We start from the raw sequence: 17,805 nt of genomic DNA, 5'->3' as shown, positions 1-17,805 counted from the left end.
AACACAGTCACCTCCTGAGGGATGACAGCTTGTCGGTCATGTTTTCCTTCAGACAATGCTGTCCTCTTGACCCTGCCGTTCTCCTGACCTGTGTAGTCCACACCAGCTGTCCTGTCCACATTTCTGTGGCTGGCGCTGGGTCCATGCACAGCACGATGCACACCGTGTAGGTTCCCGGGAAATGGCTGTGCCGCAGCGAGGGGCTGAAGGGACATCTCTCTGACGGGTGTTGAGGAAGACACCTGGCTTTGTTTACAGAAGAAGGAGTGCAAAGGAGGTCAAGGAGCCTCCCCGACACAGAGGAGCCTCGTTTTACCTTCTTCTTTCTGTGTCACAGGCAGGGCCCCACACACGTGCCGGAACGTGGCCTTGAGGGCTCCTTGCGGAAATTCTCACAGAAACGTCCGTGAAAGCTCTTAGAGAATCTATTCAACTCTGTGTTTTAAAATTTTCTCTATGTCCCACCTTAGGCAATATCATATCCTGATTAAAGCTCAGGCTGCAGAGCTGACCCAGTTGTGGCAGAAGTTACGGGAAGGGAGAGAAGTTTCTGAGCCAGTCGATCAGCACCTCAAGGACCTCCTCACCCACGACGACCCCGAGCGTTCCCAAGGCCAGGGCTTCCGGGAGCAAGTGGCCGAGGGACGCAGGCTGGCAGAGTGCCTTGCCCGCCAGCTCAGCCCCGGTAAGGCGGCCACAGGCCCTGAGTGCACTGAGCTGCTCCGAGGTCCTGGGCTCCCCAGACATCTCCCGCCTCCCCTCACGTTGTTGGCAGGCGCTGTCTTGGTTTCCATGTGACACCTGGGGCCACCAGAGGACCCGGACTAGCAGGTGGGAAAGGAGAGGAGAAGTGCACAGGGTGGAGGTCACGGTGCTCCACCCATCTGTGTCCTCCCCGAGGGAACTGCCTTTAGGGCAGGAGACAGCCTCCACCAGTGTCAGAGCCCAGAAGGGAGGACGAGGAAGGAGGCAGCTTGTTCGAGTGCAGGGAGCCCTGAGCTAAGCGGGCAGTTCCAGGCTCCCGCCCAGGAGCTGTCTTTATGAACTGTGGGCGAGAGAGTGATCTTCGCTTTCTCCATTACTGTCTCCTCATCTATCTATCAAGTAACCTGTCATAGCTGTGGTGATCACATGCGGAAAGTTCACGAATGCGCTTCAGGAAAAATAAAGCCCCTGACTGTGTGGAGGTGAATGAGGTATTGGATGTAGTAGGCCTTGGAGGCGGAACGTCGTTTAGACTGAAACACTTTTCATACAGACGGCCCGTCCATAACACTGACGTCCACTTGGGGACCCGTGAGTCCACATGTGGAGGGACTTGGGACCGGGTGATTGTGCTGTCCTCGGGGCAAGGAGGAGACTCTACGTGAGCACTGGGAGCACACAGGGCCTGTGCCTGTGGCATGACTGTGGCACCTGCAAGACACTGTTCGCAGAAGTCAGATCGAAACTGGACAGGCATCCACGGATCTGGACAAGAGACAGTTTAAACTTTTGCCCAGTCTCAGTCATGGTGAGCCTCCGAATCAGAGACACTCCCTGCTGGATCTGAAATCCATACCGCAACGGTTCTCAAGGGCAGTGCCCTGGAGCTTCAGAACAAGAGTTAGTCATGCATAGATAATTATGTCGCTAGGGCATATAAGCCACTGTGTTTATAGTGGTGATGTGGGAGCTCGCTGACGGGAGATTTCTGAATTTCTTTGCAGAAGATGAGGAGAAGGAGGAGGAGGAGGAGGATGAACAAGCAGAAGAATCCCTCACCACCAGGTAACAATGAATACTGGGGACCCGGTAATGTGTGGGTGAAAAAGGATAGGGACTCAGAAAGAACAGTAGGTGCGGTCACAAGAGTCCAGGTGGCAGATGCAGGGATCAGCAGAGCTGCAGATGGTAGTGATTGAATTCCCTCAGCGGCAAATGGCCCTGTTCCCTCGGTTGTCTGCTGTCGCGGGGCTGCTTGTCTGGGGAGCCCCAGATGAACTCAGCAGCCTTAGGATTCCCCGTACGCACAAAGTACCCGTTCTCTCCTGTAAATGAACACCAGGAGGAGACGCATCTCTACACAGTTCTCAAAGGTCCCTGGTAGGAAGGTAACCAGCAAAGGAACTGATAGACACACAGCTGGCAAAATTCACACGGCATTACCTAACCAAAACCAAAAAGTTGGGGTGTCATGTGACACTATGAATAGAAAAGTGCCTGGAGGGCACAAGTTTCTGCAGGGCACAGTGACTCAAGAGCTGTAACCGCTTGATCAGTCTATGTTAAATTCAACATGACTCAGGCACGTGGCGGTTGCCCCTGGCATGGACTCCCATTGGTCCTTCGTCTCGTGACTGTACCATACTGGGATGGTCGAGTCTCATTCCTCATTGCTCGTTATGTGGCCAGTGGACTGAGTATCTATCTGTTGTTGCTTCTCTCCCACCCCTTCCTGGCCACACTCTGCCTCTTGTAGGATAACCTTTTGTCTCTCAAGGCTATGGTCCCTTTCCTTTCTGCGACCACTCCCTTGCCTCCCATCCACACCAGCTAGGTAGCAAGCCATGGTGTCTGATCCTCCTGGTTTCCTCTTCTGTCGTTCTTGCCCCACCTGGCACAGCATGGAGCTTCCGGAAGCTGAAAAGAAGGAAGTCCTCCAGGACACGCTGAATGAATGTGTTTTGACACCTTCCATTGGCCAAGAAGGGCGTGACTGCTACCAGCCTTACAGGGATGGCACGTTCCCATCGGATAAACAGGAATTCGGCTCTGCTCTGCATGTAGCCTGTGAATGCTCCCATTCCAAAGGGGATGAAACTCCACCCAGTTCCCCAGGTAGGGTGCATAATCTTTGTTTGCACACACCCTGTGTAGACTACGAGATTTAACCCGCAGAAGTGGACCATGTACTCACAGACAGTTTCCATCCAGGCTCTAGGACTGAGTTTGAAATAAGACATTCCATGAGTCAGTGAGCTTTGTTCGATTCATGTCTAAGCCATGGCACTTTTGTGTCTGAGCCGCCGCCCATCGCTGCTCTGAAGGTGGTCCTGCCAGACTCCTATACCTCTCTACCCCAGGCACAGGAGGTCGCTATCAGACCTCCAAATTTTGGATTAATCTCTTATCTCTCTTGCCAGGCTCTGATTTCCATCCTTGAACCATGTTTCTGAATATCTATGGCCACCCAAGGCTGTTGGAAGCCTTTTCTATATCATAGGAAATGTCACGATCCAGGTTCACTGTCTCTACCTGGTCTGTCTCTTCCTTTTCTTCTTGTCTCAAGTCAGCTGAGAACCAGGACAGGACTACGTCTATCATACGTTGTATGTTTCTCTGCAGCCAGGCAGGGCCCTGGAACTTCCCGACCCCATGAACGGCCCCTGGTGCTTTGCAGCTTTGAAGATTATTCTGCTTTGATGGTGTGTAGATTCCAATGGTCAGTTTAATCTCAACGGCTGATTCCTCAAAACCATTAGCCTGAAGCATTTCAAATGGAAAAAGCCTGAATATTGCAGCAATGGTCTAGGAAGCAGCCAGGTCCTTCCCCAAGATCTCTGGGAAAAAGGATAAATTTTCTGTGTGTGTTGACCTGTCTTAGGACACTGTGATCATGGCCTGTCATATCAGGGACATTTATTTGCTCAAGAAAGCAATCCCAGTGATTTTTTTCCAGGGCCCTACTGAATCCCTCCTGAATGATTTCTCTCACAATTGCCTGTTATGACTGTGCTTCTATTTCTGTTTTCTGCTACACGGCACATGGGAGTGAGCATTTGTGGAGGGGAATCTGCCTAATGGAACTCTTTCTCTTCATTTATTTGCAGACAACCAAATGGGTCACGAGGGGCTGAAAGGGCGAGAGTCAGATGCCCCCAGGTAATTCTGAATACTTGGGGGCTGGGGAATCAGTGGTGGCGTCAGCAGACCTCAGAACCAAGGAAAGGCAGAAAGTGCTGGATAGAACCATGTTATCCATTCGGTCGATGGCCAATTATCCGCTTTCACAATGGTTTCTGTTTTCATTGTGGTACTTGTATCGCTCCCATTTCTTAATTACGACTCAAGTTGAGTAACACACAGTCAGCTGGCCCAGGTGAGCTAAAGGCACAGGGATTCCTGCACTCACCATTCTCCCCAGCATTCGAGAGAAAGGCAATCTACTTGCTGCCCCGTTCGATTTAGCAGGTGGGCATGTATTTCAGAGCAAGAATGTACTTAGACTAAAATGTGCCATCATGCCGTGATATTGAGAGAGACAGGCCTTCATGGCATGAGAATTCTGAGACAGTAGCCGGCCCCCGAAGCTGCACGCACTGGGCCACTCCATGCAGGACTCAAGGGCATTTGAACGGAAGGGAGGGAGCCACTGCTGTCCTGTGACTCTGTGTGTTTGAGTCAGGACTGGATGGCACGGTGCTCATTCAGGCTCTTTCCTCATCAGCTTGCTAGGTGGCCAGTGTAGAGAGCACTTACTGTCCTTTCTGTCTGCCGCCCCTGTGACAGACACACCCTGTCCCACACAAAAAGAAGAGTTGTTTCTCTCATTAATGAGGCACTCTCTTTGCTTTTGTGAAAATGCCTTTTGCCTTCCATCAAAGCCAGACAGGACGTAGGATTTCAGATCCCTCTTTGGTTAATCTTCAGTTTTGCCCCTGCCTCAGGCTCAGTAGACTGCTGCTAGAGGTGGTGGAGGAGGAAATCACATGGGACTCTCTGGATGAACGCTACTGGACATATTCGGTTCTTCCTGACCTGTCTGACTCCTACTGGCCTTACAGGAGCACCGCCATCTTCTTCCCTGAGGAACTGGAAGTCTCTTCTGCTCTGGAAATGGCCAGTGAGTACTCCGCTGTCAGGGTGATCAAGCTCCAGCTGGACTGCCCCGTACATCTCCTGGTCTTTGTGCCCCACACCTGTGCTGTGCTGAGAGAGCTCATCCCTGTGTGCAGGCCCTGTACACACATCTTGATCTGAGCCAGGCTCCAGGATGGATGGAGTTTCAAGCACAGACATCATGTGGGTCAGGGAACTCTTCTCCCTTCCTACTCCCAGGACATGCCCATGTCCCCTGGGCTTCACTGTCAGGTCATTGGACCCAAGGGCGGCATGACAGATACGACTCGCCTCAGCAACACGACCATAGAAGGTGTCTGTCAGACCTTGGATGCAATGCCTCTTCTCAGCTTTCATGCTCCACATTTCATCTCTGAGCCAGGTCCTTTAAGAATCCATGCCTGCCACAGTCAGTCGGAATCCTTGTCCAGGGTGAAAGATGTAACCTTGGCTTTCCTGTTCTTAGCCTCATTCTCTATCTCTTTGCTTTGGCTTGTCTTCCTAAGCCTCGTCTGAAAACCCACCCTACTAGGTGCCTCTACTGTTAGCTCGTTTGTGTGTTTCCAGGAGTAGAGCTGTGCGTTGGCATTCCCTCATCACAGGAATTGCGCCAAGGTTTCTGTGTCGCTCAAAGACTCATTTTAATTTGAGGCTTTGTACTTGCACGCTCTCTGTTCCATCTCAGTGTATAAATTCCACTAAGCCGTCACCAGCCAGGTATCTCACGAGAGAAGGCTGAAAACTGCACGTATCCTTTTAGAAGGTAGAGAGGCCAGGTCCCCAGAATCTGTGTGAAAAAGAGAACTGAAAGTGTTTGCACAGACTCAAAACAGAGGAACTTGTGATGATGATCTCTTGGAGAGAGCAAATTTCTCCCAGTGGCTCAGGCCAGGAAATCAAGCCAGTTGTCACACTATCTGAGATACCCTGAAATATTTCTCACTCAACCTGTGCTCTCATTGAGCATCGCTGAGTCCCCGGGTGGCACCGAACACTGGGTTACTAATGTGCAAGCAGGGATCTGTTTAACGTGACTGGCCCCGTCTGTATTTATTTGCAGAAAATCACACCCATCAAGAGGAGGAACAAGACCAAGACCTGACATGCGCCAGGTAAGTCTGAGGAATCATGGGATTTTATTTCAGTGGTTCAACTCTACATTTCACAGGAAAAACAGAAACCGCCAAATTTACCTATTTCATCCATTCTCCAGTCTCAGAATATCTTTTTTGGCCATGACGTGTGTCTTCATGTATTATGTGGATAAGTTCCTTTAATGATCCCTCAGTTTCGATAACGGGCAGTCAGTTGAAGTAGGTGAATTGTCACTCCCTGAGGTGCTCTGTATTGCCCTGATCTCTCCTTTGGGAAACACCAGAGTGACAGACGTGTCTACTTCTGTCTCTCTGGTGTTACCTCTTTGAGGATCTGCTGTAGCAAATGGATAACTGCCAAAAAATCAAAAAACCTCACGTGATGTCACGATAGTAAGAGAAAGAGTCCTTGAAGATGCAAATCTCTCCATGTGGATGATGCCTTTTAACATGTGTTCACTTAGCCACTGAATGTATATCAACAAAATTTATGCAAAAGGGTTGAACTCATGTTTAGGATTCTCCATGTGTGCTGTGAGTCATGACATCCATTCCACAGTAGTTCAGTTTGGTGCACAGAAGTTGGTTCTGTGGCCAGTGCCCTGAACACCTCTGTTCTGTGTGTGTGTGTGTGTGTGTGTGTGTGTGTGTGTGTGTGCGTCTCCCTGTCTCTCCCTCTCTGCCTCTCCTGCCCCCATAGCATCCCCACTGTGCCCCTGAAACAGGAAGATAGTTTTCCCTGTCAATAATGGGGTTGCCCCTACGTTATGACTACACTTCTCGGCTCCCCGTGAAAACCAGTAAGATGCTGTGGTGTCTACTTTTCCTGTTTTAATCTTCAGACCTCCCCTCCCCACCAGGTTCTGCAGGGAGCTGCAGGAGAGTGCAGAGCAGGATGTCCAACAGGACTCACTGGATGAACGCTATTTGACTTACTCAGCTCTGCCTGACCTATCTGATTCCCCCTGGACACACAGGAGGGCCAACATCAACTCATATGAGGATCTGGATGTCTGTCCTGCTCTGGAAGCAGCTAGTGAGTCCTCCACTGCGAAGGTGCTAAAGCTCCAACTGGACTCCCAAGTCGACCCCATAGTTGGGTATCCCTACTCTGCTTATGTTGGAATTTGTTATCCAGGTGTTTCAGCCCTGTAGACATATGGATCTGAGTCAGGCTCTAGGATAGACTTCTAAGCACAGACATCAGATGCATCAGGGCCCTGCCCTCTGTTCCTCATCTCAGGCCATGCCTGTGGCTCCTGACACAAGTCAGGACATTGGGGTCAGGGCGGGTGTGACAAACTCACACTCATCTGTGAGGCACACGCAGAGGAGTCTGTCTTGTTCCTGATTTCCACACACTGTGTCTCCTCAACTGCCATCCTCTCACTTTCATCCCAAACAATATTCCTTGAAGTTTTGTGCCTGTCAAGGCGATGTCAGCCTTACCCATGTCTTTGGGTGTGTTGTTTCCCTGGTTTCACTGCTCTGGTCCCCAGTGTCCGTGTCCTCTGTGTTGGTTGTCTTCCCTAAGTCGTCGTCTGAGTGTCAGGACATAACCACCTCCACCATCAGCTTGCTTGTACGTTTCCCTGAAGCATAGCTGAGCCCCGGCATGGCCCCACCCCGTGCATGGCCCATGTGCCTGTGTAGCAAAAGGGATCACGGACAAAAGATTTCCTTTGATTTGAGGGTCTGCAGATTCCGTGCATCAGTCTGGCCTCTGTAGAAATTCCCTAAAACCCTGCCACCTAGAGTATCTCATGAGGGAAGCTAGTGAGAGAAGTTTGCAGTACGTTTTGAGAATGCAGGTAAGCCGTTCCCCGGAATCTGCGGTAAAACAGAGGTTGACCTCTGCAGACGGACTGTTGAGATGGGGCTCTACCAGATCAGGGAAATCCTGCCCGATGCTTTAGGAAAGCTAGCCAAGGCATGTTCCCAAGGCATTGCTTGAGGCCTCTTGGATTATTTCTCTCAATGCCCTGCTGCCCAACTAAGGACATTAGTGCCCGTGTGCTAGTTGCGTGGGACACTTAATTTTCATGTCCAAGTGCTGCTCTGTTTATGTGACTGGCCGGTCTGTATTTACTTGTAGACAATCATAATGATCTTTGCGATGAAGAAGACCAGGACCCGACATGCCCCAGGTAACTCTGAAGAATCATGGGCTTTAATTCAGTGGTGACATCTGGGGATCTCAGATCTAGGCCAATCTAGAAAGAGCTAAATGCACCTATTTCATCCCTTCCGACACCCACAAGGTGGTCCTTCAGCAAGGTCCTCTGTGTCATGTGGTACTCGCATAGGCCCCGTTATTAATCCCTCTCAAATGGAGTATCTTTCATTCACTGACGCAGGTGGACTAAGCAGTCCCAGGATGCCTTGCACTCTCCCGGTCTCTCCTCGTATTAGGTCCCGTGTAAGATGCACAGCTCTCTCTGCCGGTTGCCATTAGCACATTGGCGGGCATTCACAGCAAGGATGGTTTTAGGAAAACAGTTTTCCCGTCTCAGTATTTAGACACGTCGGCCTTGGGCCCACGAGATATCCAGGAGTCTACAATGCTGCCTTAGCCTGGGGTTCTCTTGGTGCTTTGTGTAAATGTCCACACAGTGTATGCCAAAGTGTTGATGGTGCTTTATCGTCTTCTGGTGTGCTGTGGGTCATGACTGTTGTGCCCTGGGGTGGTTCCCACTCCTGCCCCATAAGCTGGCGCTCTGGCCATGCCCTGAGCACCTGCCTGTCCCCATCCCCCCCCCCCCCCGCACCTATCCGGGTGCACCCACACTGTGGCCCAGCTGCAGGCAGACTGCTTCATTTCCCTTTGTGGGGATCCTGCTTGTGTTCTGTGACCAGTCCCTCCGCCCTGCCCTCAAAACTAGCTGGCACTGCATGTTGACTAAACCTTCTTTCTGCATGTCTCGTCCTCCCAGCAACACCAGGCTCTGCAGGGAGCTGCCAGTGGCCCCAGAGGATGAAGACCCACAGGACTCAGTGGGGGAATGCAATTTGACTGCTTCTGTTGGCCATGACCTGTCAGACACCTATAGGCCTTATAGGAGTGCCTCATTGACCTTTGACAAACAGGAAGTCTTCTTGGGCGTGGATGTAGATGGTGAGTCCTGTTCTTGTGAGGGGCACGAAGTTCCTGCTGGGGCCCCAGGAAGCCTGTCCTCTGTGTCTTCAACAACCTGAATCGGCTGAGAGTTGCATCCCTGCCAACAGGCCCCGTAGGCTCGTACCGGTTTGAACTCTGCTCTCGGATTCACTCTTTGAAAGGCATCCTGTGGCTCAGAGCCCTTTCCTTCCTTCTGTCCCAGGCTGGCCTCTGTCCCCCGGCCCCGTCCAACATGCAGGCTGTTGGTACCAAGTGAGGCTCGAGAGGAGAAATGGAGAAAAGGGAAAAAACGGTTCAGAATCTCAGCCACCGCTATCTTACCCGGAGACAGCTGGGTGACAGTCCTCCTTTGTTTTTTCCTGATTTTGTTTTGTTCCAAAAGGAGACCACTGCTACTTGTGCAATTCTGCTGCCAATTGTATTTCTTGTGTGGCTTCCTACAAACTCCCTGGCTTTCCACACAGGTTTGTGGTCAGCTCCACATTGGCTGCATCTGTTAAATCGTTGCTGAGCTGCTAGTTGTTTCTCCTGGGGCGCCCGCCTCCCTGTGTACCAGAGCACCCAGTTCTACCCAAATGATCTGAAACAGTTGTAAATGCAAAGAGAACAGTTGCTAGACGCCCCCAACGACCCCTGTGACCCTGCAGGAGTGCCAGCTCCTACCCTGTCAGTGCACTTTGTGGTGTGAGCAGAGCCAGGGCTCATCCAGCCCCTCCAGGAGCTCAAGGTCTGCAGGAGACGCTCCATGAAAAGCAATCAGAGCTGAGAGGTCCCAGACGATTTCTGTTCTCACTAGGGGTCCCATGGTGGCTCTTCACTTGGCTGCCTGGCACCCTGGTAACCCTGCAGAGCTCTGTGTCAGAGACCCTGACAGCCAGGTCTGGGTTTCCATGGGGGCAGGGATGGGACAGGTTAAGACGCGTCTCAGGAGGGTGATGCGTGTGACATGGCCTTGCATTAAGCCTGGGCCATGAGAGGCTATGAGGATGGGCGGAGATGAATGAAGGCAGCGTCTCCATTATGCACAGTCCGTCCCCGATGCAGGTTCTGGTGGGAACGTGGGAACAGTGTGTGTGGGCTGTGATTGCCGCAGGGGGCGCCCCAGGAGGGCTGCCCTGCCCCAGCCTCCCTGCACTGGGACCAGCCAGGGAGAAACAGGCATCTGAAGCCTTGAGGCCAAATTCTGCCCCTCTTCTTTTTTCTTTTGGGGCACATATCAGCAGTACTTTCTCGTTCTGCCCTGAGGCCTCTCTAGAACCTTCTCTCTAGGCTGTAGGACGAAGGGTACTACTACAGAATAATAGGCATGAGCCCGCCTCCCATACAAAGCCGTCTGGACTCCAGGGGGTGACCTTCCCTTCAGGGACTTTGCGTCCTGGACACTTGCCATCTCAGCATGCCCAGGCACACAACGGTGACATCGCCTTCGTATCCATGATGTCTGCCTTTGTACCTGCTCACTGGCTGGTCTCACAGACGGTGGGGGACGAGGCGGGAGGACATCACAAATGGAAGTTCTGGCAGTGCTGAGTTAAGAAAACTGGGGTTTGTCCATTGAAGTGTCTTCTTGCTTCAGCCCCGATGCAGGTGCCCGGTCCCCAAGGGCCATCGAGTGGAAACTTGACTTTCCCAAGGACGGAGGTGCAAGCTTCACAAGCACCGCCACAGTCAGATACCCAGGTGGCCAATTCTGTGCCAGGGCAGCCGGACCAGCAGTTGGCTTGTGGTGACCGCAGAGCCAGGCTCCGCCCCTCCCCCGCCATCAGGAGACTGGCAGCCACGATGGTTTCTGGGAGCCAACGGCCGCTCTTCCAAGGTGAGAGGTGCGGGGGGGAGTAGGAAGCTCTAGTCACAGGGTTGTGGGCGCAGGCAGCAATGGGGCCTCTTGCAGGCTTGCTTTGCCCAGCTCCAAACTCACAACGCTCCAGCTCCAAAGAGCTTGGGGGTGAGGGTCAGCTCTGTCTGCCCAGGTGCCATGGTTTCAGCCTCCTGGCTGTTTACTGGCCACGTTATTCATCATCTCATGTATGTCCCCCTCGGTCCCTTCATCTGAAACCATTGAAAATGGGATCTCCATCCCATCAATGCTGGGAGCAGGAAGCTACATAATTTCCAGGGACCCGAGTGAGCAAAATGGCTTGAGAACATCGATGAATCTGTAATGCGTAATTCTTGTGGCTTTGTGGCGTCTGAACACTTGGAAAATGGTTCCATGGCATTGTTTCATGTGTGCTAGAGCTGTCCTTACCTGGCTCCGCTTTCGCTGGACCCCATCTTCCCGGACTCTCTCAGCAAGGCTTGTGGGCCAGTGTTTGCTCTCCTTCAACATCCATCAGGCAGCCGATATTCCCTGTTAGGCGCTCACAGTAACGGTGGAAATACTGGCCCCACGACAGTTTCCCATGCATTTGCCTGGTTTCCCTTCTCTGCAACTATAAGGGGCCAGTTTCCTAAAGTGCACACTCTGTTCTCCGATACTTCACCTAGTTCCTCTTGTCCCGCCTCATCTCCACGAGCACGTCCCCAGCTTTGTTGTCATCAGGATCCGCGTCAGCTCACATTTCATGAAGACCGAGCGTTTCAGCGTTCCCCTGGGTTGTGTCGTCTTTACCCTCCCACCCTTGGTGTCCCCTCCTGGAGCCTGGGTCTCCTTCTTCAGGCACCAACTTCATCTGTGAAAAGAGGAGACACAGTTCCCAAGTGAGGTGATGAGGGCGCAGCCCTGTCGCCCCGTGGAGATGCTCCAGAGGACGCCTCAGTGGGAGTTCAGGGAAGCACAGCCCTGACAGGTGGCTTAGGACGGGAGATTCTTACTGTCTTCTCCCTCTTGCCTCTCTGCCACTTCTCCCTGACTCCCGTGGTCCCGGCCCAGACTCTCCTGCTGGCTCAGTCCCTCTCTGTGGCTCACCTTCCCCACAGGCCTCAGCAGGAAACGGGGCTCCATGCCAGACTTTTGTCCAAGGAGGGTTTCTTAGTCCATTCAGGCTGTGATAACAAAAATGCCATAGACCGGGTGATTTAGTCAGAGCAGAGATTTGTGTCTCCCGTTCTGGAGGCTGAGTAGAACCAAAATCGAACAGTGGCACATTGGGCGCCTGGTGGTACCTCCTTCCTGCTGATGTGTGGCCGCCTTCTTGCTCTGTCCTCACAGGGTGGAGGGGTGAGGGAGCTCTGTGGGGTCAATTTCATAGGGCACAGATCCCTTTCATGGGGGGATCTGCCTCCCATAGGCCCACCCCACCCAGCATCACGTTGGCAATTGGGTTTCCACAGATGAATTTGGAGGAAGACAAACTATCACTCTGGGGCAGGTGGTTTTACTCTGTTTGATTCTCAGCCTGTAATTCTTCCTCGGTGCTTAAAAGGTCACCTGTTTCTTGCCACAACTCTTCTCATCCTTCTCAAGTTTGTATATATTTTCCACTTGCAACTGACTGAAGAGTGTTTAGAACTTTATGCTCGATGTCCCCCAACGCTTAACTGCCCATTTACTCAATTAGATAAGAATGTGCTTATAGACACACATATTACGTCTTACGTCACACACATTACGTGTATTCGGTGTGTATGCTCTGCATAGTGTACATATATGAAATATATCAAGTATTGGGGCGTGTTCTGTAAATTCCCCAGCTTTGGTTTCCCCGGTGACTCTCAAAAGGCTTGCCTTCAACTTTGACTCCTCCCTTGAATAGGACAGCCTCTTTCGAGCACCACCTCCTGGCCTTTGTCTCTTCTTTGTCAGAACTGTGTGTTTTGACCAATTCTACTTTTCTCAATTTCACTTTTGGCGCTGGGGGCATGTTGGCCTCCCCGCGCTCTTATCCTTACAGGGTAGCGTGAGAGAGGTCAACAACACAGGCTGTAATCAAAGCGTGTCCCTCGGCGCCCCTCACACGTGAACTTCCCGATGGCCTTTCTCGTCCTGCCCACCGTCCTTATTCGATGTCAGCGTAGGTAGAGGATTTAGTCACAGGAAGATCACGACTAACAGTGGATCCTGTTGATGTGCTTTTATTTTCAGAGCAGGGTTTGGAAGCTTCCATGGGTGTGAAGATCCCTCCCAAGCTGGAGGGTGACGCTGCTGAGGGCTCGGTGGCCAACCAGTGTGCAGGTCAAGTCTTTGGCCACGTTAATGCCCTGGGTGTGATGAAACAGAAGATGATCAAGAGAAAAGTGCAGTTCGGCGAGGGCAGACTCGCGTGCAGATTCCGTGGCATTCAAGCTTAGGGCACAGAGGTAATGGCGTCCGTGGCTCTTGGAGTATGGATTCCTGTTGCTGTGTTAGATTATAGCTCCTCCCACACCCCAAACTGTTTTTCTCTTCCTCGTTTGGTCCCTCCGCCAGCTGCCGCTGCCTTTGACTGGTCCTGCCTCTGACTGGTCCTGCCTCTGTCTGGTCCTGCCTCTGTCTGGTCCTGCCTCTGTTTGCCACGGGGACTGCCACCCTGGGGGCCCTCCCATCTCCATCAGCTGTGGCATGTGAGCTGTGCTGTGTCCCCACGGGGGCTGTCCTGGGGTTCCCTCTCCCATGTCCTCACGGCCACGGGAATTAGGCCCCACGGCCCCCCTCAGCAGACCGGCATCATTTACACGTGTGGCCAAACACATGGCACTCTGGCACAAGGCACCCACTTTCCTGGCTTCTTTGACTTCCTTCCTTGCTTCCCCAGCTCCATGACCTCTTTCTCCCAAAGCATGGTCTTTTTTTTCCCTTAATTTTTCTTTTAAAGTCATTTATTTTCAGAGAGACAGAGACTGCACGAGTCGGGGAGGGGCAGTAAGAGAGGGAGAGGGTGGGAATCCCAGGCAGGCTCCAGGCTCTGAACTGTCAGCACAGAGCCAGATGCAGGGCTTGAACCCTCAAACTGTGGGCTTGTGACCTGCGCCAAAACCAAGAGTCAGACGCTTCACCGACTGAACCACCTAGACGCCCCATCAGGAACATCGTCTTAATGTCTCTTGCACATGGCTTCTCCTCTGGGGTGTTTCCGGGAACACGACCTAGAACGACACTTACCCCTCAGCTTCCCCACGTGAATAAGAAGTGTTAAAACTGAGGAGAAAGAGCACCCCGACAAAAACTCCACGACATCATGGGTCACCTCTGGGACTGCCACACGGCCTGCCTGGGGTCAGGTTTGTCCTCGGCCCCAGGTGAGCAGGCCTGTGCTAATGTGTGTGGGGTTTCCAGGACTCAGTGTCCACCCACACCTTGGGACCTCAAGAGAGCTGGCATCAAGTGGAGGACAGTCATGGCACTCTACAGGGACACTGGCCAAACACAGATGCAGAGGCCAGGTTTCCAACCTGCACAGACACGAGGTGTTCAGGCATCCACCTGTCTTCCCTTTTCACTGCCGTTACCTTGTCTACATGCCCAGCTGGTTCATAAAAGGATCCACCGAAAGGAACTGAGTTGATTCTCAGGCCAGAGCACATACGCGAGCATTGACTGAATTAACTCTGGGCAGCTCTGTGAAGTCCCCGCGAGATCCAGGGGAACACGAGACAATCTGTGCCTCATACAAGTCCAGCGGAGAACGGGGATTCATGGGAGGGTGTCCGAAGGAAGACCAAAATCTTTAGGGCCGGTATCGTCATGGTGGCAGAGATGAGGACAAGAACACCATGGTCTGAAACAGAGTAGCTTCGCTAATAGTTCTAAATCACGCTGTCGTGAAAGAAACACTGACTGAGCTTTGAACTCACGTGAATGCCGTCACCCAATCCCTTGAGATTTTGATTTCAACATTCTGGGCTGGGGTGTGGTAATGGGAGATGTTTTAAAGCTCTGCTGGTATGCACCTAGGAATCAGAAGGACTGTGGAGCTATAGGATGTTCATAAGCCAGATAGAAGGATCCCGTGTGTGTGTCACTCATTTTGTGGACAAGCTGAGAATCAGCCCCTGATGGAGTTGACATTCCTCCCTCAACAGAGCCCAGAGAAAGAAGAGGACAAAGACACATGAATGAATTCGATGAATACTCGCTCTTCTGGATCCAAGTGTCTCACAATTTTTATACTAGAGGATGCAGTAAGAAAGAAATGTTGCCTAGAAACCCAGTGTAAGAACAGTCCGTCCCCTGATTACCAGTAACGGAATTCAGGGCTCTTTTTCCTCCTCGTGCAATGAAAATCACGGTTGACTCTTCACTAAAATGCGTTTCCCAGCCTCCTGACAGGTGCACTGCAGATGGAAAGGAAATGTTTTACTCAAACTTTCTCCTTATATAAAACCTCAGTAAAGAAGCTTAGGTCTCCCTCTGCCCTTCGCAGGCCCTCGTTTACATTAGGGTCAACACCGAGAGACTCTCCTCAGGGACAGTTTGGGAAACGTGCGAGAAGAACCTAGACGAGTAAAAGGAAGGCTCTTCCGTTTTCTCTGCAGAGTTCCGAGTGTGTCCACTGAGAATATTCCTAGACGTTCCCTCAGGTGTATCCTGGCGTGAGGTGCCCTGCAGGGGCTGTTGGGGTCCCTGAGCAAAAGGGGGTGAGGCCCTGGGTACACTCCCCACTCTTTTCGTCATTCCTCTTGGAGTTTCTCCCTTTGGGGTTCTTTTCGGCCCCTTTGGGGCAGGATTTCTGTGCAAAGCCTTATTTCCGTCCAGCCAAGCGGCCAACAGCGTCTACTGCCTGCCCACACCCCCAGATCGGAGGCTTTCGTCTCCCGACCCCCACAAGGATGGGAAGGGCCCGAAGCCTGGGTTTCAGTTCCAGGGTGTCAGGCACAGGTCACACGGCTACAGGTGGTCCTTATCAGCCCCTTGGCCCACGGTTCCTCATCTGCACACGGCAGGACTGAACGGGGACATCGTCTGAGGCCCCTGTTGCATCTCACGTGCTGGGGCTCGTTCCATAGCCTGGCCTCCCCCTTCAGAAGACCAGGGCAGGGTGAGAAGGGGTGTGTTTGTCTGCAGAGGGCCCCCTCCTGCCTTCGGCAGTCTGTTTCTGAACGTGTGTGTCAGGGGCTAAGCACATGCCTCCGTGGGACACATGAGAAAGCCATCACTTTGCTTCTGAGGAAGGGGGTTCCAGGGTGAGGTGGCTGCTGAGGGAGGGATGGTCGGGACCTGGCAACAGCTCAGGGCAGCCTTGAGCTGGGATGCCACCAGGCGCCTGCTGCGGGGAGCACAGGGGTCCCTGCATCCTACAGTGTAGGCTGGATGCAATTGAGGGGGCTATTGCTTCAGGCTTGTGGCTCTCACTCTCCCCCTCAGCCTGCCTGCAGACCCCCCTTCAGCTCCTTCTCTGCACGGGGGCTCAGCTCGCCCCTGGCCTCTGTCACCACGGAGCCATCCCTCCAGGCTCAGCCGTCAGCAGGACCTGAACAAGACTCACATTTGATTCCTCTGTCTCTCTCTCTCACTGTCTCAGATACCAAGGACTTCAGGAACTAAGAAAAGATACTCCTCATTTAAACGAAACCCCATCATAAAACCCCATCATTCTCCACTTGCTGAAAAGAACTCTAAAGCAGCAAATCAAGCTAAAGCCCAAACAGAACATGCGAGGGATCCTTTGCTGAGAATCGACATCTCGATCACAAGCCACTCTCTGGGATTTTTACTCCAAAAGTCTGGTTTCGTGAGAGGAATTCTCGCTCTTCTGACTCCAGTCGTGATAAGTCGCCGAGGCAACCAATGCCCAGACCACACGCCCTTGTGAGACACCTTCAGTCTGGCCCCTCTCCATTCCATCCTGCGGATAAGCGGAGGCTGGAGCAACGTGGCAATAGACCCCATGTCAAACTGGACATTCTGGGCCACCAGCTGGGCTGTGCCAGGAGCAGACAGCATTAAGTACGCAGCGTTCTCGCTGAAGAGGCTTAGCCTGAATCTGAGCACGAGGTAGGGATCAGAAAACTGCAGAATTTTGACCATCGAACAAGACATCGGGCCTGTCTTTCTTCAAACAGCCAGTGTCCACAGCACAAATAAGGCGACAAAAAGGAGAAGAGACATCTTGGGTTCCAAAGGACTCAGAAGATTGTGCTATCGTAATTTTGTAGTCCTTTCGAACCCCAAACATCTCCTCACCTTTCTGTGGCTGTCTCTGGTGGTGGTGACACTTCCTTGTCTGTAGGGGACAGGCCAGATGTCTGGCTTGATGGTCTACATCCTGAAGGTGTCTGATCACTTCCTCCTGATTAAATTCAGTCTAACCTTTTCCCGGGTCGTTCCCTCGTGAATGCAGTGTGTGTCCCAGCCCCGCCCACCCAGAGACCCAGAGCCTCCAGTCTGCCATCACCATCATTGTGAGAGCAGCACTGGTTGCCTTCTATGGGGGGCCTATCAGATCGTTCATGGTCTTCTGTTTGGGTGTAACATCTGAGACTGTGTGAAGATGCTCTCTCTAAAGTCTGTCTCTACAATGTTACCATCTTTTAGTGATCCCTGCAGTGTGTCACAACCGTATCTGTTTGTATGTTGGAAAAACTCTAGTTGTATCATCCTTGTGTATGTGTATTTGCTGGCATCGTGCTGTGGAAAAGAACACTCCCTCCCCGTTCTCTATCATTAAAGTGTTTATTTTGACAATCACTGGGGACTGGTGAATTATGTTTCCTTCAGGGCTCCAATCCATCACCATCGTGATGTAAATGTTCTTGGTTCTCTTCTGGTATTTAGTGCTGAGTCTCTGTATCTTTTAGCCTCTGTTGCCCCTAAGGGCAAGAGTACATATGCGTGTCTGAATGTGCACCTGTTGTTTAGAAAGGTTGTATATGTAGGGCTGAACACTGCATCACAAGTGCGGGACATGTTTGGTT

General features: G+C 52.1%; 1 pseudogene; it reads left to right on the top strand.

Moving 5' to 3' along the window:
- LOC122481039 overlaps positions 1 to 17,578 on the top strand; it is a 39,355-nt pseudogene extending 21,777 nt beyond the window's left edge.
- The last annotated feature ends 227 nt before the right edge of the window (positions 17,579 to 17,805 follow it).

This window comes from Prionailurus bengalensis, chromosome C1 (genome assembly GCF_016509475.1).
Source record: "Prionailurus bengalensis isolate Pbe53 chromosome C1, Fcat_Pben_1.1_paternal_pri, whole genome shotgun sequence".
NCBI classification, from domain to species: domain Eukaryota; kingdom Metazoa; phylum Chordata; class Mammalia; order Carnivora; family Felidae; genus Prionailurus; species Prionailurus bengalensis.
Note: the sequence above shows the minus strand (reverse complement) of the source record. Positions and strands in the feature narration are given on the sequence as shown.